General features: G+C 41.2%; 1 protein-coding gene across 4 annotated transcripts in view; it reads right to left on the reverse strand.

Annotated features, from left to right (window-relative positions):
- DYRK1A (dual specificity tyrosine phosphorylation regulated kinase 1A) overlaps nucleotides 1-24231 on the reverse strand; it is a 165576-nt gene that overhangs the window by 82302 nt on the left and 59043 nt on the right. The window contains exon 1 of one of the 4 annotated variants that reach the window (XM_030577774.1): nucleotides 4226-4314. The exons of the other annotated variants lie outside the window; for them this stretch is intronic. The gene's annotated coding sequence lies outside the window, so the exon portion shown is untranslated. Of the gene's footprint in view, nucleotides 1-4225; nucleotides 4315-24231 lie in introns of those variants that run through there. 4 annotated transcript variants of the gene reach the window in all.

Here is a 24231-nt window from a genome sequence, read left to right on the forward strand (position 1 = left end):
TACAAACGAGGAACAGAGATATAGGGATTATGGTTAAGTGTTCATTAATTGGGGTTCCCAGGCCCAGATTTTTCAGAACATTCAGAATTGTGTGACAAAAATGTTGGGAAGTGCTTAAGTATATAAAACTTTGGTTTACTGAACTCTCAGGAAGAAAACTGAAGCACCCAACAACTCAGAAAGATTTCCTACTATCAAAAGTTACGCAGAAATTATGAGAATTTTAGGTGAGGTGTTCAGCTCTGTTTACAGTGAAATACTCGAAGGCTTAAGGAAAGGCAGTTCAGTTCTTCTTGTATCACAGACTAAAGAAGAACATGGCTCTTCAGGGCCACAAGGCACTAGTGTATAATTAACAACAATGGCAACATATTCAGATTGTCCCCTTCATAGAGCTATGATGTCAAGACACTTCTACGGATCCAGTAAACTGAATGAGAGACTTCACAAGAGCTACCTAGTTTGATCTGTTCTGACAAAGTACAATGAGACTCTGTCCAATTTGTCTGAGAAACTGCAGATTACTTCAGTCAAAAATTGCATGCACATGAACTTAATTGCAGCATATGAAAGTGAACAGGTGATATTCAATAGGTTAGTTTAGAAAAGTGGTTCTAACCAACATTTGTTTATAAAATGAAAGTGGTTAAGAAGTTCTCTCTGAAAGACAGAGGGCTAACAAGAGGTTTGCATGTAAAGAGCAATCAGGAAAATATAGTTCAGTATCTGCCAGATTAAAAGGTTAGAAATAAATCCAAGATTAAACAGTACTACAGATTTACTTATTTTTCAGAGGATACTGCTGATGGTGAAGCTACATCAGTACCAGCATCCTTGCCTTTCAGATTTACTCTTCACAGATTTCTGCACCAAAAAAAAAATATTCTGTGCACCATATTTTAAAAATATGCAACATTCTACAAATCTTATTTGTCAATAAATAAATATTGGCTCCAGCATGGCAGTGGGGAGCACAGGCAACTGGCTGCATGGATGTGGGAGATCTCCCTGAAACCTCCCCCCTGGACAATTACTCGGCAGTGACGCTGAACCTGACCCAATGGAAGGGCTGGGCCTGCCCCAGAAACACCTCTGGGCCCTGCCTCTCCATACCAGGTGCGGGAAGGCAGGCTCAACCCAGCAGGAGCCAACAGTGGAGAAACTTAGTGTGGGGTCAGAAGGTGCTGTATGAGGCAATCTGGATGAGGGCAGTTCAGTGGGGGGTACAGGTGGGTGGGTGGGATCTGAATGCACTGGACCTCTTTTGGGAGGTTGCAGGGGCAGTGGGACTCTGCGCGGGGGTTCAGGTGAAGGTGATTGAGATTCAGCAGAGTGGGTTTAGGCGTGCGTGGATCTGGCTCAGCAGGAAGCTCATTGGGGTGGTCCAGGTGCTGGGTGAGTGGGGGAATGGGTGCAGCTGATTGGGGCTCACTGGGTGACTCTGGGTGCAGGGGGGCTCTGAATGCAGGGGATGAGGCCAGTGTGGATAAAAATCAATGATTTTTTTTTAAGAAAATAAAAAAATCTGATTTTTTTTTGATAAAATGCTTTTTGAGGGAAAAAACCTATCTTAATTAAACTATATCTTTGAGCTATACTATCTCATCATGGAATAAGGATTATAAATTCTAATTCTATAATATGAGACAATATATTGTAATGTTTAAGAAAAGTTTTGTAAATATGTTCCAATAGTTCATGGATTAGGGACCCAATTTTATGAGGTTCCGGGGGCTTCTGTACAGATTAACCTAAGTAATCTTTCTATCTACCCAATGGGACTCCGTACTCAGCCTAGAATAGGGCTTCTCAAACTGGGGGTTGGGACCTCTCAGGGGGTCGTGAGGTTATTACCTGGGGGATCACGAGCTGTCAGCCTCCACCACAAACCCTGCTTTGCCTCCAGCACTTATAATGGTGTTAAATATATTAAAAAGTGTTTTTAATTTATTGGGGGTGTCGCACTCAGAGGGTTGCTATATGAAAGGGGTCACCAGTACAAAAGTTTGAGAACCACTGGTCTAGAAGATACCATAAGAGATACTTAGTTTTGCAGTTCTCAAACTTTGGATTTGAATCTCCAGCAATAACGTGCTTGTTAACAGCAAAAAATGTTTTTAAATAAATAAAGAATATAGAGGTGAGAAATAACAGACCTCAACTCCATTGTCCTTCTGCAAATTTGTGTATATGGAGTCAATATCTTACCTCTCTCTAAAAGTGCAAAGTTTCAAAAAGTTCAGTGATAGAAGATTGCTGGGAGCAGAATAGATCTAGACAAGGAGAAGTCTGGAGATAAATGTGAGAAGGGATGGATAGGCAGTAGAAACAAAAGTGAAACTGTTTGAGCAGCATATTCCAGAAGTCTTGAGGTCTTTCTGAGTGTAGCCTTCACTGATCTGAGATCTACCATACCATTCTCTTACTAGAAGGGAAAACCTATAATGGCAGCAGGCCGTAAAAGAGATCCAGTTTGGGAATAAGAACCGTTCAAGAAATACGTTTGCTGATGATGTTTTAAAGAAAGTCACACCCTGAACTGGTTGAAGCCACTTAACCACTTGCACTCAGAGACTGAAGTGATAATCTCATTTTTAACAGCAGTAGCTTCTTCTGATGGTGTAGAAAGAGTATTTTCTTCTTTTGGATTAATTCAGGGTTTCTCAAACATAGGTCACTGCATGTGTAGAGAAAGCCTCTGGCCGCAGGTCCAGCCAATCACAGCTCCCACTGGCTGTGGATTGCTGCTCCGGGACAATGGGGGCTGCAGGAAACGGCGTGGGCCAAGGGACTTACTTGCTGCCGCTTCCAGCAACTCCCATTGGCCCGGAGCAGCGATCCACAGTCAGTGGGAGCCACTATCGGTCAGACCTGCGGACGGGGCAGGTAAACACACCAGTCTGGCCCACAAGGGGCTTTCCCTACACAAGCGGGGACCCCTATTTGAGAAACCCTAGACTAATTCATTCTAAACTGATAAATCGTTTGAGACCTGAAAAAGCAGGAAAGCTTGTTTTTCTTTTCCAGATTATGAACAAACAGGAAAATGAAGGTGAAGACAGCTGAGTTAGCTGCAGAAGCCAATATTTAAAGTTTCTCATGTTGACTTGGCTGACATAGTCTATTAAAATTTTTTTTAAATATTTCATTGAACTATTTTAGTTAAAACAATTTTAGCAAAAACAAACCTGATTTTAAAAAACTTGCATGTTTAACTAAATTCAAAAATGCATATGCTTGTTTTGTTGAAATATTCCATTAGCTGTTGTAGAAAAAAAGTCCAGAATACATAACATTGTTGTTTTAGTTAAATAAAACAATTTAAATGTCTGTCTGGTGATGTTCTCCTCCTAATACAGCATGGCAAGAAAATCCTCCAAATAGTAATAATTAACCTGTTGAATTGGAAATATTTATGAAGTCATTGGGAGGTGAACTATCTGCTTCATTTACCTTTGGTAAATGAAATAACCAAACAAGCATTCATTTTCTGATATAGCTGTAAAACTCATCTGAAAAGTTTTCAAAATAAATCACTTAAAAAAAACCTACAGTGTGTACCTTCTAAAAATGAAACCTACATCTATCTCTGAGTTCTGAAGAATATGTATTAAGGTTATATCAACCAAGAAGAATGCACTTTTATGTAGAAATCTATGATTAAATGGAGTCTTCCTGAGTACTGATTTAAATCACGATTTCAATCAAATTCATCCTGAGTGAGGCTCATCGGGGTGGAGTTCTGGATGTGGAGGTGGGGTGCGGGGTAGTCTGGGTGCAGAGGTGGGGGTCCAGATGCAGGGCATAGGGCCCAATGAGGTCTGGGTGCAAGGGTGCTCCAGATGCTTGGGGTAAGGCTCAGAGAGGTGGGAGCTCGTGGGGGGGGAAGTGAGGCTTGGTAGGGGAGTTTGATTATGGTGGGATCTGGATGCAAGGGATTGGACAGAGGGGGGAGCTGTACTGTATTACCCCGTACTGTAATTCCTCCCTCCACAGCTGAGGAGCACTGGGGGCAGGAAGTGAGAGACGAGGGAGTATGCAGAGCTTCCTACAGCTGGGGGAGGTTTCTGGGGATGGGTCTGACCTGGCTGCTCCTTGCAGGAGTAGAGCAAGTCCCATCTTCCCCCATCCCCATCCCAGCAAAGACTAGCAGCGGAGCCTGGCACAGGGTAGGATCCAACATTTGGGGTACCTCCAGCCCCACCTTCCCTCCGCAATGATTTACCTCTCCACTGGCTCCTCCAGGCATCCTGAACAACATGCCTACGCTGTTAGGAAGGAGCATGTGACTGCTCTTGCAGTTTTCCTTGAATTTTGCCTATACACAGTGGTCAGAATTCCCCCAGAAGTACAGATTCCTTCAGATCTATTATAGCTCTAATACATGTTCTGCAAGTATACACAACTCAGTTTACTGAGCTACACAGTTTGTAATTTTTTTTTAAACTTAATCAAAACCTCTGTATTTACTACAAACTGAACATACACACCTGCAGGAAAACGGATACATAGTATTTTATGATCAATAAAAGGTTCAAAACAACACAGAGCAACAAAGAATAAAATGTAAATGTAATTACATATTTAGAATGTTTATAAGCTATTTTATTTGACACTGAACTTGAAGCAATTTTTTTAAAAAATTGTTAAAATGTAGTTTGAGTTTCAATGCCAATTTTATGGACCCATACAAGGAATAGGATAAATTGATTATATACAGTGTTACCAAATGCATGAAGTAAACTGAAAGACAAAAATATTTTCTCTCTCTTTCAGTCATATTAATCCTGTAATAGTAGGTAAAATAAAATCATATGTTATTTTTAAGTTGGTATGTTCCTATAAATTCCATTCCATTGACCAGATACAAGCTGCTAAGGAATTAATAAATTCATATTTTGCAAGGCCTTAAACACTCTCCTCTCCAAAACATACTTCCCAATATCACGTTATCGCTTTCCAGACCCTTGACATATGTACTGACAATTTTTAAATTAATCTGTCTGTTAAAAGAAACCATTAGATGTTTATATTCAAATAAAAGTTGTGCTCCCAAGTCTGTTTTCTCAAATCAAGGTTTACAAAACATAAATTAAATATTAAAAGTAGAAAAACTATTAGTTTAAATCCAAATATATTCCCAAGCTACTCTCAACACTGTTTCATACTTTAGGGTATCCCTCTACACCAACACTTACTGAAAATGGCTGCAGACCACTGCAAAGTACCATTACTGCTATTACCAAATGGACTCTCAAATGGCTTTCTTTCAAAGAGTAAACCCTTAATCATCAGAGGTTTGATGTTTTTGTCTGTGTTTTAAAAGTTGTGAGTCTCATGACATTTTTAAAAATGGAAAATTGGGAGCAAAAATGTTTCCCAAAAATATCTGAAAAACAAAAAACATGGATCAAATGTACTCAATTATGGCAGGAGTGCAACACCATTTGTAATTTAAGGGACTTACACGTGCTCACACCAAGACTGAATTTGGCTCAATGTACTTCAAAGGGTCAAAGTTACTAGATAAATTAGTAGTTGATAAATACTACGCCATTACTAGCACACAAAGGTAACCTTATTAACCTTGTAATGCATTCTCAGTTATAAATCAACATATGTGGTAACAAATGTATGTGGAGGGGTTCAATCACTTCACTTCGACCATTTACTTGGAATTGGACTTGCCCATGGTTCTTTGCCATTCCTTCCAGTCAATGGCATGGGTATGTAGATCTGGGAGTTCCAGTCCTTTTCTCTTCAAAACAGCCTTCCTCTCATGCTTTCTTTGCTTGTTATTTTTCTCCTATTCTTATCATATGCCCAGGCCACCTCAAATGTACACTTTTCAACCTATTCCTGAGACGCCCAAATTCATCTTTTCCCTAATTTCTTCCATACACACTGTGTGCGCTCTCCACTGCCTGCCATCTTGCTCAGTGTGTTATTTTCTACTACCTGCATCATCTTTTCTTCCATCTCTGTAAGACCCACCATTTCCAAACCATAGAGCAGACAGGGGCAAAACACACAAAACATACTCTTTCCCTTTCAGTTTGTGACTTACTTGCCAGTCCCACAGTACTTCAGCTATCTTTTTGACTGCCACACATGCACATTAGCTTCTTTTCAATTCCCCAGATGTCTCTCTAATGGCACTAAGTATACTTCCAAAGAACACTTCTGATTCAGCTTCTCTCCTGAAACTTCAATCACTTTTTTTTTTAAACATTCCCTACTTACATAACTTCTATTTTCTTTGTTTATACCCTCAAATCATGATCTTCAAACATGGATGCCCACTCTGATACCATATTTACCAATTCCTCTTTGCTGTCAGCTAAAGGGGCCAGATTGTCAGCATATGTTAGATTTCTCTGGATCTCCAAAGGCTTAGTTCTCCCACTAATTAACTCTACAGCTAGGATGAAGAAAAGTTGACTCACACTACTATGTCTTAATCCTACTGTTGCCTCAAAACTCTGAAATTCCGTGCATTGTTACCACCTTAGCTCCTGACCTTTGATACAACTCCTCTATCATCTCCACTTCTTGAAGACCCCCACCCATCCATCTCAATATGCCAAACACCAGCACCCACAAAACCAAGATCATGTTTTCTCAAGATCAAAAAATGCTACCTAGCAGTTAAACTCTCCATTTATCTTTATTTCAAACTTACCTCATTTGCATCTACAATACTCCTTCCCTTCCTAAAGCCATAGTACTTCACTCCTATATTTTCCTCCACCTTGCACCTACCTCAACCTTGGCTCTAGAACTCTCTCAGGCACTTCAACAAGCTGTTTTAACAGGGGGGTGCCCCAACAGATGTTTGTATCATTTGCCTCATCCTTAACCTTCCAAAGAAGCACAATCAATCCTGTGCTCCATTCTTCTGTTATCCTAACTTGATTCACCAAGTAATTTTTGTAGCCACTTTTCTCCTGTATTCAAACTGTCCTGTATTCAGAATGCCATGATCATATCAACAGTTCTCATCTTCACCAGCTGCTTTATCACTCTTCACCTCATTCAGTGCTTCTTCTACCTCCTTTACAGAGACTGTTAACTTTTGAGAGGCTTCACAATAACTGTTGGTGGACCTAGCACTCACAACTCTGTCTTATTATTTAACAGTCTTTGGAAATATTTTTCTCATACTTTTAACATCTCTTTAGATTTAGTCACCAAACAGTTCCCACCTTTCACATACAAAAATTTCTTCATATTTTGTGTTTCAATGTTCCCCTTTATTGCCCATCCAAAAACTGATTTCCTGCCATCTTCCTCCAGCTTTCCGTATAATGCTTCCTAAGCAGCCGCCATTCCTCCCCTCACATTTGCCTTTTTAGCCTCCTTTTTTGCCTGTTTCTATGAATCGTTATCAGTGGTCCACAATCAAGCTAGAAGGGCATATTAAGTGGGTCCCGCAGAGATCTGACCTGCGTCTGATTCTATTCAATATCTTCATAAATTATTTTGATAATGCCATATAGCAGGGATCGGCAACCTTTGGCACGCAGCCCGGTTTAGTTACCTGCCACACCCACAGGTTTAGCCAATCCTGGATCCCACTGGCTGCGGTTCACTGCTCCAGGCCAATGGGGGCAGCAGGAAGCAGCAGCCAGCACATCCCTCAGCCTGCGCCTCTTCCCGCTGCCCCCAAAGGCCTGGAGCAGCGAACTGCAGCCAGTGGGAGCCGTAATCGGCTGAACTTGTGGACACGGCAGATAAACAAATAGGCCCAGCCAGCCAGGGTGCTTACCCTGGCAGCCGTGTGCCAAAGGTTGCCGATCACTAGTAGTCCTAGGGAGTGAAAAAGAGAAATGGTTTGTTGAGTGATGTATAATGTTTCTGTCTAGGTAGGGCCTTTAGCAGGTAGTCATCTAGGTATGGGAAGATCAATATTCCCTGTCTGCACAAATGGGCCACTACCATCTCTAGGGTTTTGGTAAAAACCTGTGGAACCACTGATAATCCAAATGGCAATATTCTGTATTGGAAGTGATCTTGTCCCACTGTGAACTGTAGGAATAGTCTGTTACTGGGATGGATGGTAATGTGAAAATATACATCGAAGGCTGAGAACCAGTCCCCCTCTTCCAGCACAGTGATGACAGAGTTCAACGTGACCACTCTGAATTTATGCGTACGGACAAATTTGTTGAGTTTTCTGAGATCTAGAATGGGTCTCCAACCTTCATTTTTCTTTCAAATCAGGAAATAAAATCTCTTTCCTCTGTGTTATGTTGGAACTTGTTCCACAGCCCTTAAATTGTAGAAGGTTATGAGCTTCTTGTCTTAATAGGTGCTCGTGAGAAGGAATCCTGAAGAGGAATGGGGATACGGGGTGGGTAGGTGGGATGGAAGTAAAGAGGATGGTATAACCCATTTGAATGGATTTCTAAAACCCACTGGCCTGTGTTAATAGAAGCCCACATATGTTAAAAAAGCCAAAGCCAATGATCAAAGGTTTGCGATGCTCGCCCATTGGCGCTGGTGGTGGGGGGAGGTCGGTCAGACCCTTGACCAACATTTCAAAACTGCGTCTTGTTTGGTAGTGCTTGGGACCTCGCAGCCTGAGACTGGCAGAGTGATGTCTTTGTGATCTGTGCCTCTGTCTTTGATTGTATGCTCTCTGCTGGCGCTGTGTTGTGTTGTCACTGCTACAATTGCAAGGCTGTTACCTGCGTCTTCTCTTAGGGGGCATGTAGATACCGACGGCCCTCAGTATCACTTTAGACCTCATCCGTCTGATCAGAGAAGAGCTTGTCCCTGTTGAAGGGGAGATCCTCTACATTGTTCAAGTTCCCTTGGGATAGCCAATGAGGGTAACCAAGATGCTCTGCACATGATGATGGCTGTCGCCATCGTGCATGCCACTGTGTCCGTCACATTGAGGGATGCCTGAAGCGCTGTTCTAGCAATACGTTGGCCCTCATTGACGATGGCTTGGAATTGTTTTCTTTTCCACTTTAGAATTTCCTGAAGGAAATAGTTCATTTTGGTATCATCATCGTGATGATAGCTAGCAAGTAACGCCATGTAATTGGCCATGCAGAATTGAAGAATCACTGAAGAGTTAACTTTTCACTGCCACAGGTCCAATCTCTTCCAATCCTTTTCTTGGGGTGTGAATCTGCAGGTTCCATTAAAGCATCATTTATGGGCAGTGCTATTTTTGTCATGGAAGAAGTGTGTAAGATCTCAAGGAGTTTGTGTTGTGTCTCTGGTACCACTTCAAGAGGAATATTTTGTCTCTGTGCCACCTGCCTGAATAACTCTTGAAAGTGTTTGAAGTCATCTGTAATAGTGAGGGTGGGAGCATTACTGCCTCATCAGAGGAAGAAGAGAAGTTGTGATTGGGGATTGTCATGGTATAATTCCCCACTCTGAACCTTAGCGTCCAAAAGATGGCGTACCAGCATGAATTTCTCTAAGCTCAATTACCAGCTTAGTACTTGTAGCGCTGCCACCAACCAGGAATTCCAGTGCCTGGTACACTCTGGTTCCACCAAAACATTGCCCGAGGACCCCCAAGATCCAGTCCCTCTGGATCTTAACACAAGGAAAGTAAACCCTTTCCGTCACAGTTGCCTCTCCCAGGCTTCCCCTCCCTGGGTTACCCTGGAAGATCACTGATTCAAACTCCTTGAATCACAAAACAGAGAGGAAAATTCACCTTCCTCCCTCCTTCTCTTTCCCCCCTCCCAGACTCTCCCTGAGAGAGAAATTAATCCTAACACAGAGAGAAATTAATCTCTCTCTCCCCTCCCTTCCCTCCTTTCTCCACATCAATTGCCTGGTGAATCCAGACCCAGTCCTCTGGGGTCTCATCAGGAAAAAAAAAAAAAATCAGGTTCTTAAACAAGAAAAACTTTTAATTAAAGAAAGAAAAAACAGTAAAAATTATCTTTGTAAGTTTAAAATGGAATAGGTACAGGGTCTTTCAGCTACAGACACTGGGAATACCCTCCCCGCCTAAGTATACAAGTACAAATTAAAATCTTTTCAGCAAAATACCAATTTGAACTCCTTCCAACCAAATGCACATTTGCAAATAAAGAAAACAACCATAAGCCTAACTCGCTTTATCTACCAGTACTCACTATTCTGAACTTATAAGAGCCTGTATCAGGGAGATTGGAGAGAAACCTGGTTGCACATCTGGTTCCTCTGAGCCCCCAGAGTGAACAACAACCAAAAAACTAACAGCACACACAAAACTTCCCTCCCTCAAGATTTGAAAGTATCCTGTCCCCTGATTGGTCCTCTGGTCAGGTGACAGCCAGGCTCACAGATCTTAACCCTTTACAGGCAAAAGAGACATGAAGTACTTCTGTTCTATTAACTCTTACTTATCTGTTTATGACAGGGATGTTTCGTGTTCTGTGGTCTCTCTCCTGTCTTCCCCAACCTCCTCTGTCACCTCAGAGGGCTTGAGTAATAATGTAGTGGTGAACTGCATAGGTCTCCTGTGAGAAATGGGAGGTCTGTGGACTTGAGACCTGTAGGCTGCCCATGGGTCCCACTGTGAGCATTGAATGGGGAATGGCACGGGAGGGCACATCCAGGGGTTAGCGAGACATGGAGGCATGTCCTTGGTGCTCTGTTCTCTGGATCTATAATGAGGTTCCGTGCCTGATGGACAGGTATGTCCAAATGAAAAAACTGCCTCCTCCATGTCACCCTCATCATCTTAAAAGAGGTGAAGCATTGGGGGATTCTGACTGGTTCGGTGCCGAGCAGCAGAGATCTGGGAGCAGAAGAACTTCCATATCTGATGTGTGAATAAGGGGATCAGTGCCATCATATGCAGTACCGTGTCCTTCTGCACTGCAACCTTAATTAGAAGTTTGGCCGGTGCTATCCCTTTGTGTGTAGCCTTCTTTGGTGCTGGCCTTAGTGGGGTTCCACAGTTGGCTCTGATGAGGTCGGTGTCAGAGGAGGAGCCATCACAGGTGGTTAAGACTGCAGTACCATGCCCTTCGAAGGGGTAATCCATGCCATGGAGGAGGAGGAGGCCACTTTATGCCTGTTAGACAACTCCTTTCTCCTGCAAACAGAGGTCCCTGAGCAGATGGTGACGGAGGTGTTTGATGTATCAAAGGTGCTCGCTCTGGAGATCAGCTACGTGGGCCGTCATCTTGACAGAGACTGTTTCTTTTTCAATGGCTCTCGGCTTGGGGAATTTTATGGAGGAGATAGCACTTAATTTGTTCATAGACAATGTGCCCGGGGAGTCCCTTGTCATGGGTTGTCCGGGGTCTGAGGTTGGCGTGAGGGATTTCTCCATTAAAATGAGTTTAAAGCAAAAATCCCAATCTCTCCTTGCTCCAGCTTTAAAATTGCTGAACTTTTGTGGTATGTGCAACTCACCAAAGCATTGGACACATAAGGAGCAGCCACTGAGACTGGCATTTCATCCTTGCACAAAGGGCATATTTTAAAACCTAGGGATTCAGGCATATCTGAAGCATCCCTCGTGAAAAGTGGGGGAAAACCGAAGTGTTTTTTTTTTTAATTTGAACAGCTATCTAACTAGGTTTGACGAACACTAGCTATACTAAGAAACACACTGCTAACAAACAAGGGCAAGAACTAAGCTAGCTAACTTAATCTAATCTTATTTTACAGTTTTCAGTGACATCACTAACAGACTCCATCTCAAGCCAAGGATAGTTGAGAAGGAACTGAAGGGGTCGGGCCACAAGCATGCTAGATGAGCCACCAGTTGCGCCACGAGACTGCTAATGCACACCCGGAACAGACACTGCTACTGAAAATCTCCAATTGACGGCATCAGGAGGCACCGACACCTGAAGTGGAGCACCCACACAGACAGCACTTGAAGAAGAATACTGGCTTACTAAGATTGGGGGGAGCAGTAGATGGGAAATATCTTGATTTTAGTATGGTTTTTTATACAGTCCTACAAGACATTTCCATAAGCCAAACTAGGGAAATGTGATCTAGATGATATTATTACACAGAGGTGCACAACTGGTTAAAAGACAGTACTTGAAGAGTAGTTATCAACTGTTCCATTGTTAAACTGGGAGGATGTATCTAGTGGGTCCCGGGAGGAGTCAGGCCTGGGTCCAGTGCTAATCAATATGTTCTTTAATGACTTGGATAACAGAAGGGAGCGTATGCTTATAAAATCTGTGGACGACATCAATAGGGGAGGAGGGAAGTTGCTCAAATTTAGGAGAACAGGATTAAAATTCGAAACAACCTTGATAAATCAGAGAATTAATCTGAAATTAACAAAATGACATCCAATAAAGTGCAAAGTAATAAACTCAGGAAGGAAAAAAAATCAAATATACAGCTACAAAACAGGGAATAACTGGCTAGTCAGTAACACTGCTGGAACTGATGTGAGGGTTATAGTGGATCACAAATTAAATACAAGTCACTGTGATGCAGTTGCAAAAAAGGCCAGTATCATTCTTAAGGGCACTAAGAGGAGTGTCATATGTAACAGCACAGCTGAGGTCTCAGCTGGAGTACTGTGTGCAGTTCTGGGTGCCGCTCTTTAGGAAAGATGTGGACAAACTGGAGACAGTTCAGAGGAGAGCAACAAAGATAACAGGTTGAAAAAACCTGACCTATGAGGAAAGGTTAAAAATCTGGGCATATTTAGTCTTCAAAAAAGACAATAGAGGGGACCTTCAAATATATTACGGGTTGTTATAAAGAGGATGGTGATCAGCTGCTCTTCACATCCACTGAACGTTGGACAAATAGTAATGGGCTTAATCTGCGTCAAGGAAGATTTAGTTAGATACCAGAAAAAACTTTCTAACTATGAGGGTAGTCAAGTTCTACAATAGGTTTCCAAGGAAGGCTGTGGAATACTGGTCATTGGAGGCTTTTAAGGACAAGTTGGACAAAACACCTGCCAGAGATTGTCTAGGTTAACTGGATAATGCCTCAATGCAGGAAGCTGGACTTGATCTCTCAAGGTCATTTCCAGCCATACATTTCTCTGATTCTTTGGGAATGTGGACAAAAAAGAGAAAAAGAAGGCTAAAGGAGGTAAGTTGGTCTACGAACAGGTAAGAAAGCAGCAATGGGAACAGACAAGAAGGAAAAAGATGTATACATCAGTCAAAGGTGAAAACTGTTTAAGATCTGTGTCCCCAATGTTCTTAAGCAGAACCAATAAAAATACTAATATCTAGCTCTTACAGGATACTTTTCATCAGTGCACCAAACAGGAAAATGCTTTACAAAGGTGGCAAGTATTATTCTTCCCAGCTTAGAGATGGAGAAACCAAGGCACCCAGACACGACTTGCCCCAGGTCACACAGCCAGCCAACAGACAACCTGGAAGTGGAACCTAGATCTCCTGAGTCTCAATCCAGTGCTCTGCACATTAGACCACACTGCCTAGGTAGCATGCATGGAAAGAGTGCTACCCTCTCAAACACATTTATACAAAAAAACCAATGACATCCGAACTCACTGTGCTTACAGAACAGTGAGCACTCTGGATATATATTCTATCGATATACAATCTAGATATTTTTTGTGAAAGCGAGTGGATACTATATTATAGGTAGTACAGATATTAATTTGGCATCATTAATGTTCCCAGACAAAGTCATGCTTATATCAGTCTTGTTACTTTGAGATCAAACCCTTTTAAAATCTAAAACCCCAACCCTCCTCCTTGAATAAAACCCATCTACACCACACTATTTCCTCTTTAAAATCTATAAAGTATTCCAGTAAAGGCAAGCATTTTAAGTATCAACCTAATATTAAAGATTATATAGAGCAGTTTTAGATATTTAACAGCAATTAAATCCTTATTTCTACTTCTGTACTAAAATCTGTGTCTGCCTGCAGTAAGTGGGAACTGCTGCAGATCATTAAATACTCATTTATCAATGTCTCTCACCAGGCAACACAATGCAGCAGAACAGCACACAGATACCACTATGAACCCCAGCAACAGCAGCTAATTAGCATACCCTACCACTAAAACGACACCATATGATTGGAAGACTTAGTCAGTGAGCTGGCCAATCAAACCAGGTTATGCAAATAGCGTACTTTAGTTGCCAAGGTAGAGCTGCTTCCTACTGTCCAATAGGAAAACAAGCAATAAACAAGAAATGAAACTGAGCTTTATCATATTTTCAAGTTGTTAACACTTTCAAGTTTAAAGCAAAATTAGCTACAACCAGAAAGGATTAGAATCATGTTTTACATTTCACCCTCAAAGAACGGGGTAGTACAGTAATGATACCCAAGGATTATAGCTAAGTACTGCATTAGGATTTAAACTTCTCACAGAACAGCCATACTGTAAGCATGAAAAAATCTTCAAAGTTCTGAGATTTTTAAAATATCCAATTGCAAAAGGTATCCATACACTTCTAATGGTGAAGAATTTAAACAAAAACATTGTAAATATATAAAGCTGACAACAATTACAGCAAGGGAGGAACACAGTTAACTTTATCGATTTATTTTTATGAAGATAAGTAGAACATTTATTATAAAAAATCATATATATACACAGATAAAATAAACTTGAAAAAATCCCTTTAGTCCCATGCACCAACGTTCCAGATATTTTGATCATTATGGAGGACAAGCATAAAAAAAAGGAAGCTATTTTAATATATTACAATACTCCATACATTGAACTCCGTTTCAATTAACACATTAGTGCCAAGATACAAACACTAGAATGCAAGGGAATGGCTAGATTTTCCTCAAATAATCATCATTTACAAAAATTAAAGGACGTAAGTAAAATAAAACTACTGTGTTTCAATATGTATCTATACAAACTAGAACACATTATATATGTATAAATACACAATAGTACTGACCACTAATATTTTCAATAGTTCTAAGAGAATTTTTCACATCACATACATGTTTCTTCTGAAATTCAGCGTGATTCAGTCCATTTAAAATTAAACATCTATTACAAGACCCAAAAAGACTAACTCCAATTTATTCTCTGAATCATTCTGTCTCCATTTAAAAGCAGAATGAGGCTGCACATCTTAACTTTATAATGTGGCAATGAACGTGATTCTTCAGATGTTTTACCTCATTTTCTACAGATTTGCAGTGAAGTGTTAATGCATTTCGCTCACAACAATAGTGATACAACCCTCCCACCATAGCCCTAATACTTAACAGTGGTGGGTGTTTCTTTCTTATGTGCTTGTGAAAGGTGTCTGACAGCCCTGGAAACTTTTACCTTTTAATTCACAGGCCAGGTACAGCACATGAAGCAGCAGCAATATATGCATCCCAACCTTGTCAGTGAGCCATAATGCTATTCTGTTTATCATCTAGCTGTCAAAGGGTAATGACTTTCAAACACTAGCGGCCCAACCCAGGTCACAGCTGAAGAGGTGACAGGCTCTTTATTTCATTACCAACCCCGATACCACCCAGAATGTTGAGCACTAACCACAATTTGGGAAAGTTTCCGTCAAAAGTTTATCTCCGTGACACAATCTGAATATAAATGAAAATTATATGGGATGCTTCACTTGGCAGAACCATGTTCAAAAGGAAAGTTGCTAACACTAAATCTAATGAAAATAGTTGTTCTTACATTTCCTCAGGACACATCATCATATTACATTCTCAGTATAAACATGTCACTTAGTAGTTACATTAAAATCATCAGTTTCTTCTTTGATTATCTCATTTAAATGTTAAACTTTTACAGTCTTTCAATTTATGCCCATCTAGTATATCTATTGCACAGACAGTTTTGCAGCAGCATTGGCAGAGAGCAGAGGGAAGGCATTATCTGACCATAAGCTTACAAGATTTTCAGCAATCTATTTAGGCCAACACTTTGCAGCACTAATACTTCAACTAGTCTACTTCACTATCTCCTCAGAAGAAGTAAAGATTTTATCAGTGGTTTAGCTAACTTAGGGTCTCTAACACTGTTGCAACCTCATCTCCATAACTCCAAAGACCAAATATCAATTCCCAATACTCATAATTTTTAATAGTTTACAAGGCAAAATAACAGAGATAAGACTGAACATAAGTCACGTGCTGCACAATCATACCCATGTAATACACTAGGTGAATCTTACACTAGTAATTCTGTACTGAAACAATGCCCCACAGTTAGCACAGAACTAAAAAGAGACGACTCTGAGAACTTTCTTTGAACAAAATACACACAACAGTAGACAGACAACCTTAGCCTAATGTCTATAAACATAATTAATCCCAAACACGAGACCATTTACTGCTAAAAAGGAAATCCTGTGACTTTTCAATTATACATAATTTAGTGTTCAAAAGTATCCTGAACTACTACTAAAACTTTTTCTTAATCTACAGTACAAACCAGAAATTAGACTTTTTTTCCCCTATATACATAAGTGCTAGCAAGAGAAACAAAATAACTCAAGTCATTTTTCACATGTAGATACCGAGGCACGAGATATATTTAAACAGTTGATAAAGAAGAACTGGGAAACATCTATCCTATGCATGCACAGCCAGCATGCCAAACTCTTAATGTAAGAGCTAAACAAGAGATGAATACATCATGTGAAGTAGTCTCACATGATATAAATCATTTAATACCTGACCAAGAAAACAGACTGGCCAGAGGCAGGGGTCTGAAGGAAGTTTTATAGTTCTGAATTATTATCGCAAACATTAAGTGGATTAAAAATACACTTCATTTTAGAATTCAGTTTAAAATCTGCTTTCTAACAATTACCTTAATTTTCAAGTATCAGAGAAGTAGCTGTGTTAGTCTGGATCTGTAAAAGCAGCAAAGACAGGCCATCCACAGTAGCAGGAATCACCCTGACATTATAATAAAAGAGGCTGATAAAGGAGGTGCTGTTGTCATCATGAACAGGTCTGACCACCAAGAAGAGGCCACCAGACAACTGTCCAATACCAAATTCTACAGGCCAATTCCCTCAGATCCCACTGAGGAATACACCAAGAAACTGAACCATCCACTCCGGACACTCCCTACGCTAGCACCAGAACAAATCAACATACCCTTAGAGACCCGAACAGGGTTATTCTATCTACTACCCAAGATCCATAAACCCAGAAATCCTGGACGCCCCATCATCGCAGGCATTGGCACTCTCACTGAAGGACTGTCTGGATATGTGGACTCTCTACTCAGAGCCTATGCTACCAGCACTCCCAGCCATCTCTATGACACCACTGATTTCCTGAGAAAACTACAATGCATTGGTGACCTTCCAGAAAACACCATCCTAGCCACCATGGATGTAGAGGCTCTCTACACAAACATCCCACACACAGATGGAATACAAGCTGTCAGGAACAGTATCCCTGATGATGACACAGCACAACAGGTTGCTGAGCTCTGTGCCTTTATCTCACACACAACTATTTCAAATTTGATGACAATATATATCTCAAGATCAGTGGCACCGCTATGGGCACCAGCACGGCCCCAGAATATGCTAACATTTTTATGGCCGACCTGGAAGAATGCTTCCTCAGCTCTCATCCACTCATGCCATTTCTCTACCTATGCTACATTGATGACAACTTCATCATCTGGACCCATGGGAAGGAGACTCTGGAAAAATTCCACCACGATTTCAACAGCTTCCACCCCACCATCAACCTCAGCCTGGACCAATCTACATGGGAAGTCCACTTCCTAGACATCACAGTACAAATAAGCGATGGTCATGTTACCACCACCCTATACCAAAAACCCACCAACCGCTATGCACACCTTCATGCCTCTAGCTTCCATCCTGGACACACCACACGATCCATGAGCCAAGCACTGAGGTACAACCGCATCTGCTCCAACCCCTCAGACAGAGACCAACACCTACAAAATCTTCACCAAGCATTCTCAAAACTACGATACCCGCATGAGGAAATAAGGAAACAGATCAACAGAGCCAGATGTGTACCCAGAAGCCTCCTACTGCAAGATACTCCCAGGAAAGAAAGCAACAGGACTCCACTGGCCATCACATATAGTCCCCAGCTAAAACCCCTCCAACGCATAATCAGGGATCTACAACCCATCCTGGACAATGATCCCATACTTTCACAGGCCTTAGGTGGCAGGCCAGTCCTTGCTCACAGACAACCTGCCAACCTGAAGCATATTCTCACCAGCAACTACACACCGCACCATAGTAACTCTAGCTCAGGAACCAATCCATGCAACAAACCTCGATGCCAACTCTGCCCACATATCTACACCAGCGACACCATCACAGGACCCAAACAGATCAGCCACACCATCACCGGTTTATTCACCTCCACATCCACCAATGTAATATACGCCATCATATGCCATCAATGCCCCTCTGCTATGTACATCGGCCAAACTGGACAGTCTCTACGGAAAAGGATAAATGGACACATCAGATATTAGGAATGGTAATATACAAAAACCTGTAGGAGAACACTTCAATCTCCCTGGACACACAATAGCAGATTTAAAGGTAGCCATCCTGCAGCAGAAAAACTAAAGGACCAGACTTCAAAGAGAAACTGCTGAGCTTCAGTTTATCTGCAAATTTGACACCATCAGCTCAGAATTAAACAAAGACTGTGAATGGCTAGCCAACTACAAAACCAGTTTCTCGTCTCTTGGTGATCATACTTCAACTGCTAGAAGAGGGTCTCATGCTCCCTGGTTGAACTAACCTCGTTCTCTCCAGCCTGATTCTTGCTTACATACACACACACACACACACACACACACACACACACACACACACACACACACCTGCCTCTGGAAATTTCCACTACATGCATCCAACGAAGCGGGTATTCACCCATGAAAGCTCATGCTCCAATATGTCTGTTAGTCTATAAGGTGCCAGAGGACTCTTTGCTGCTTAATTTTCAAGCTACTTTCATTACATGAACTCAGTGAAGACTAAGGTGCCACTGGACTCCTTGTTGTTTTAAAGGCTAACAGTTTTATTTGGGCATAAGATTTTGTGGGTAAAAAACCCACTTCTTCAGATGCATAAGAAAGCTTATGCCCAAATAAATATGTTAGTCGTTAAGGTGCCATTGGACTCCTTGTTGTTTTTGTGGATACAGACTAACACGGCTACCCCAATCAATGAAGACTGTACTTCATTGTGTACCATAAAAGCAGGCTTCATCTCTTATACAATATTGAAAACAAGCATACTGTAAAATACATTCTTACATAGTCCTGTGGTTTTGGAACTTCTTTCCCTCCACCAAAAGGCTCTGCATAATGTCTAATCCTACAGACACTACAAACATTCTCGCAGAATAGTCTTCAGCCTGGTCTACACTTAAGTTTTCGAAGCACAGCCACATGGGGTCGGGGGGCGGGGGGCGGAGAAAGGAAGGAGAGAGAAAAATCATACCCCAACTGAAATAGCTATGCTGGCAAAAACTTTAGTGTAGGTGCAATCATACTGGCAACAAAGTCCTTTTGAACAGCTGTAAACTGAACTGCTATATAGCTAGTTGTCACTGCAAATCAGGGTGGATAAAAATCAATGATTTTTTTAAAAAGTAAAAAAAAATCAGTTTTATTTAAATTGGATTTTTTTTTTGATAAAATGCTTTTTGAGGGGAAAAATTATTAAATATAGTTTTAATTAAGATCCATTATAACTCAAAGATAACTCATCACGGAATAAGGATTGTAAATTCTAATTCTATAGTATGAAAAACTAAGGCATGTAATGTTTAAGAAAAGTTTTGTAAATGAGTTCCAATAGTTCATGGATTAGGGACCTATTCTTATGATGTTCCAGGAGCTTCTGTATAGATTATTTAGGTTAATCTTTCTATCTACGCAATGGGACTCAGTCTAGAAGATTCCATCAGAGATTCTTAGTTTTGCAGTTCCCAAACTGTGGATTTGTGTCTCCAGAGATAACATGCTTCTTAACAGCAAAAAATGTTTTTAAATAAATAATACATGGAGGTGAGAAATAACAGACCTCAAGCCTACTGTCCCTTTGTGTACACAGACTCAATCCCTTACCTCTCTCTAAAAGTGCAAAGTTTCAAAAACTTCAATGAATAAAAGATTGGTGGGGGCAGAATAGATCTGGACAAGGAGAAGTCTGGAGATAAATGTGACAAGGGATGGATAGGCAGTAGAAATAAAAGTGGAAACTGTTTGAGCAGCATATTCCAGAAGTCTTGAGGTCTTTCTGTGTGTAGCCTTCATTAATCTGAAATCTACCATACCATTCTCTCACTAGAAGGGAAAACCTATAATGGCAGCAGGCTGTAAAAGAGACCAAGTTTGGGACTATTTTAATGAAGTTTCTCTACCTGTGGATAAGACAGCCATGTGTGTGCAAAATGCAAACACTGCAACAAAGAAATGCATGGCCTCGTTGCCTGAATGAAACAACATCATGAGAAGTGTTCCTTCTGAGAAGGAAGCTACGCTAAAGATTATGAAAGGAACGTGTCTGAATATGCAGAATCTTCAGATTGGTAAACCTTTTTTATTTCACACTTCTTTCTTAAGGATTGCCTGTCTTCCTTCTGGACGATTCTTGAATTTTCATGTTTGAACAAAAAATACAGTTGTTACTCTATGATGGGCATAGGACCTTTATGGTGGCATTCTCAGAAATGCTCCCAGTTCCACGCTAAGGGCCAAGTAGGCAGGCAGAGCTTCAGTCTCAATGCATGGATAGACGATGGTGTAGAGAGAAGGGGTTTACGTTCATTAGGAACCGGGGAAACTTTTGGGATGCGGGAGCCTATACAGGAGAGATGGGCTCCACCTAAAAGTGGAACCAGACTGCTGGCACTAAACATTAAAAAGGTTGTAGAGCAGTTTTTAAACTAGGAGATGGGGGAAAGCCGACTGCTGCAGAGGAGCATGTGGATCGGACAGAGAGTTCTCTTAGGGGAGAGTCTGATGATAGAGAATCTCCATGTTATAGTCAGGAACAGAGACCGGAAGAGGATAATGTAAGGGCCGGATCAGATGATAAACAGTCACATAAAAAATTCTGGCCCATCAGATAAGGGCAGACAAATAAACAGGGACAAGTTTTTAAAGTGCTTGTACACAAATGCTAGAAGTCTAAATAATAAGATAGGTGAACTAGAGTGCCTTGTGATAAAGGAGGATATTGATATAAAAGGCATCACAGAAACCTGGTGGACTGAGGACAATCAATGGGACACAATCATTCCGGGGTACAAAATATATCGGAAGGACAGAACAGGTCGTGCGGGGGGGGGGGGGGGCCGTGGATCTATACGTGAAAGAAAATGTAGATTCAAATGAAGTAAAAATCTTAAGCGAATCCACATATTCCATAGAATTGCTATGGATAGAAATTTCATGCTCTAATAAAAATATAACATTAGGGATCTATTATCAACCACCTGACCAGGACAGTAATAGTGATGATGAAATGCTAAAGGAAATCAGAGAGGCTATCAAAATTAAAAACCCAATAATAGTGGGGGATTTCAATTATCCCCATATTGACTGGGATCATTTCACTTCAGGACGAAATGCAGAGATAAAATTTCTCGATACTTTAAATGACTGCTTTATGGAGCAGCTGGTACGGGAACCCACAAGGGGAGAGGCAACTCTAGATTTAATCCTGAGCAGAGTGCAGGAGCTGGTCCAAGAAGTAACTATAGCACAACCGCTTGGAAATAGTGACCATAATACAATAGCATTCAACATCCCTGTAGGGGGAAGAACACCTCAACAGCCCAACACTGTGGCATTTAATTTCAAAAGAGGGGGTTAGTTAAACAAAAGTTAAAAGGTACAGTGACTAAAGTGAAATCCCTGCAAGTTGCATGGGCCCTTTTTAAAGACACCATAATAGAGGCCCAACTTCAATGTATACCCCAAATTAAGAAACACAGTAAAAGAACTAAAAAAGAGCCACCATGGCTTAACAACCATGTAAAAGAAGCACTGAGAGATAAAAAGACTTCCTTTAAAAAGTGGAAGTCAAATCCTAGTGAGGCAAATAGAAAGGAGCACAAACACTGCCAGCTGACATGCAAGAGTGTAATAAGAGAAGCCAAAGAGGAGTTTGAAGAACGGCTAGCCAAAAACTCCAAAGGTGGTAATAAAATGTTTTTTTAAGTACATCAGAAGCAGGAAGCCTGCTAAACAACCAGTGGGGCCCCCTGACGATCAAAATACAAAAGGAGCACTTAAAGACGATCAAGTCATTGCGGAGAAACTAAATGGATTCTTTGCTTCAGTCTTCACGGCTGAGGATGTTTGCGAGATTTCCAAACTTGAGCCGGCTTTTGTAGGTGACAAATCTGAGGAACTGTCACAGACTGAAGTGTCACTAGAGGAGGTTTTGGAATTAATTGATAAACTCAACATTAACAAGTCACCGGGACCAGATGGCATTCCCCCAAGAGTTCTGAAAGAACTCAGATGTGAAGTTGTGGAACTATTAACTAAGGTTTGTAACCTGTCCTTTAAATCGGCTTCGGTACCCAATGACTGGAAGTTAGCTAATGTAACGCCAATATTTAAAAAGGGCTCTAGAGGTGATGCACGCAATTACAGATCGGTAAGTCTAACGTCAGTATTGGGTAAATCAGTCGAAACAATAGTTAAGAATAAAATTGTCAGACACATAGAAAAAACAAACTGTTGAGCAATAGTCAACATGGTTTCTGTAAAGGGAAATCGTGTCTTATTAACCTATTAGAGTTCTTTGAAGGGGTCAAACAAACATGTGGACAAGGGGCATCCAGTGGACGTAGTGTACTTAGATTTCCAGAAAGCCTTTGATAAAGTCCCTCACCAAAGGCTCTTACGTAAATTAAGCTGTCATGCGATAAAAGGGAAGTCCTTTCATGGATTGAGAACTGATTAAAAGACAGGGAACAAAGGGTAGGAATTAATGGTAAATTCTCAGAATGGAGAGGGGTAACTAGTGGTGTTCCCCAGGGGTCAGTCCTAGGACCAATCCTATTCAATTTATTCATAAATGATCTGGAGAAAGGGGTAAATAGAGAGGTGGCAAAGTTTGCAGATACTAAACTACTGAAAATAGTTAAGACCAAAGCAGATTGTGAAGAACTTCAAAAAGATCTCACAAAACTAAGTGATTGGGCAACAAAATGGCAAACGAAATTTAATGTGGATAAATGTAAAGTAATACACATTGGAAAAAATAACCCCAACTATACATACAATACGATGGAGCTAATTTAGCTACAATGAATCAGGAAAAAGATCTTGGCATCATCGTGGATAGTTCTCTGAAGATGTCCACGCAGTGCGCAGAGGCAGTCAAAAAAGCGAACACGATGTTAGGAATCATTAAAAAGAGGACAGACAATAAGACTGAGAATATCTTATTGCCCTTATATAAATCCATGGTACACCCACATCTCGAATACTGTGTACAGATGTGGTCTCCTCACCTCAAAAAAGATATTCTAGCACTAGAAAAAGTTCAGAAAAGGGCAACTAAAATGATTAGGGGTTTGGAGAGGGTCCCATATGACGGAAGATTAAAGAGGCTAGGCCTCTTCAGCCTGGAAAAGAGGAGACTAAGGAGGGATATGATAGAGGTATATAAAATCATGAGTGATGTAGAGAAAGTGGATAAGGAAAAGTTATTTACTTATTCCCATAATACTAAAACTAGGGGTCACCAAATGAAATTAATAGGTAGCAGGTTTAAAACAAATAAAAGGAAGTTCTTCTTCACACAGCGTACAGTTAACTTGTGGAACTCCTTACCTGAGGAGGTTGTGAAGGCTGGGACTATAACAATGTTTAAAAGGGAACTGGATAAATTCATGGTGGCTAAGTCCGTAAAAGGCTATTAGCCAGGAAGGGTAAAGAATGGTGTCCCTAGTCTCTGTTCATCAGAGGATGGAGATGGATGGCAGGAGAGAGATCACTTGATCATTGCCTGTTAGCGTCACTCCCTCTGGGGCACCTGGCATTGGCCACTGTAGGTAGACAGATACTGGGCTAGATGGACCTTTGGTCTGACCCGGTATGGCCGTTCTTATGTTCTTATAGTGTTTCCCAAACTTGGGACGCAGCTTGTGTAGGAAAATCCCCTGGTGGACCAGGACGGTTTGTTTACCTGCCGCGTAACAGGTCTGGCCGATCGTGGCTCCCACTGGCTGCGATTCGCTGCTCCAAGCCAATGGGAGCTGCTAGAAGCGGTGGCCAGTATTTCCCTCGGCCCATGCTGCTTCCAGCAGCT

This window comes from Gopherus evgoodei, chromosome 1 (genome assembly GCF_007399415.2).
Source record: "Gopherus evgoodei ecotype Sinaloan lineage chromosome 1, rGopEvg1_v1.p, whole genome shotgun sequence".
Lineage (NCBI taxonomy): Eukaryota > Metazoa > Chordata > Testudines > Testudinidae > Gopherus > Gopherus evgoodei.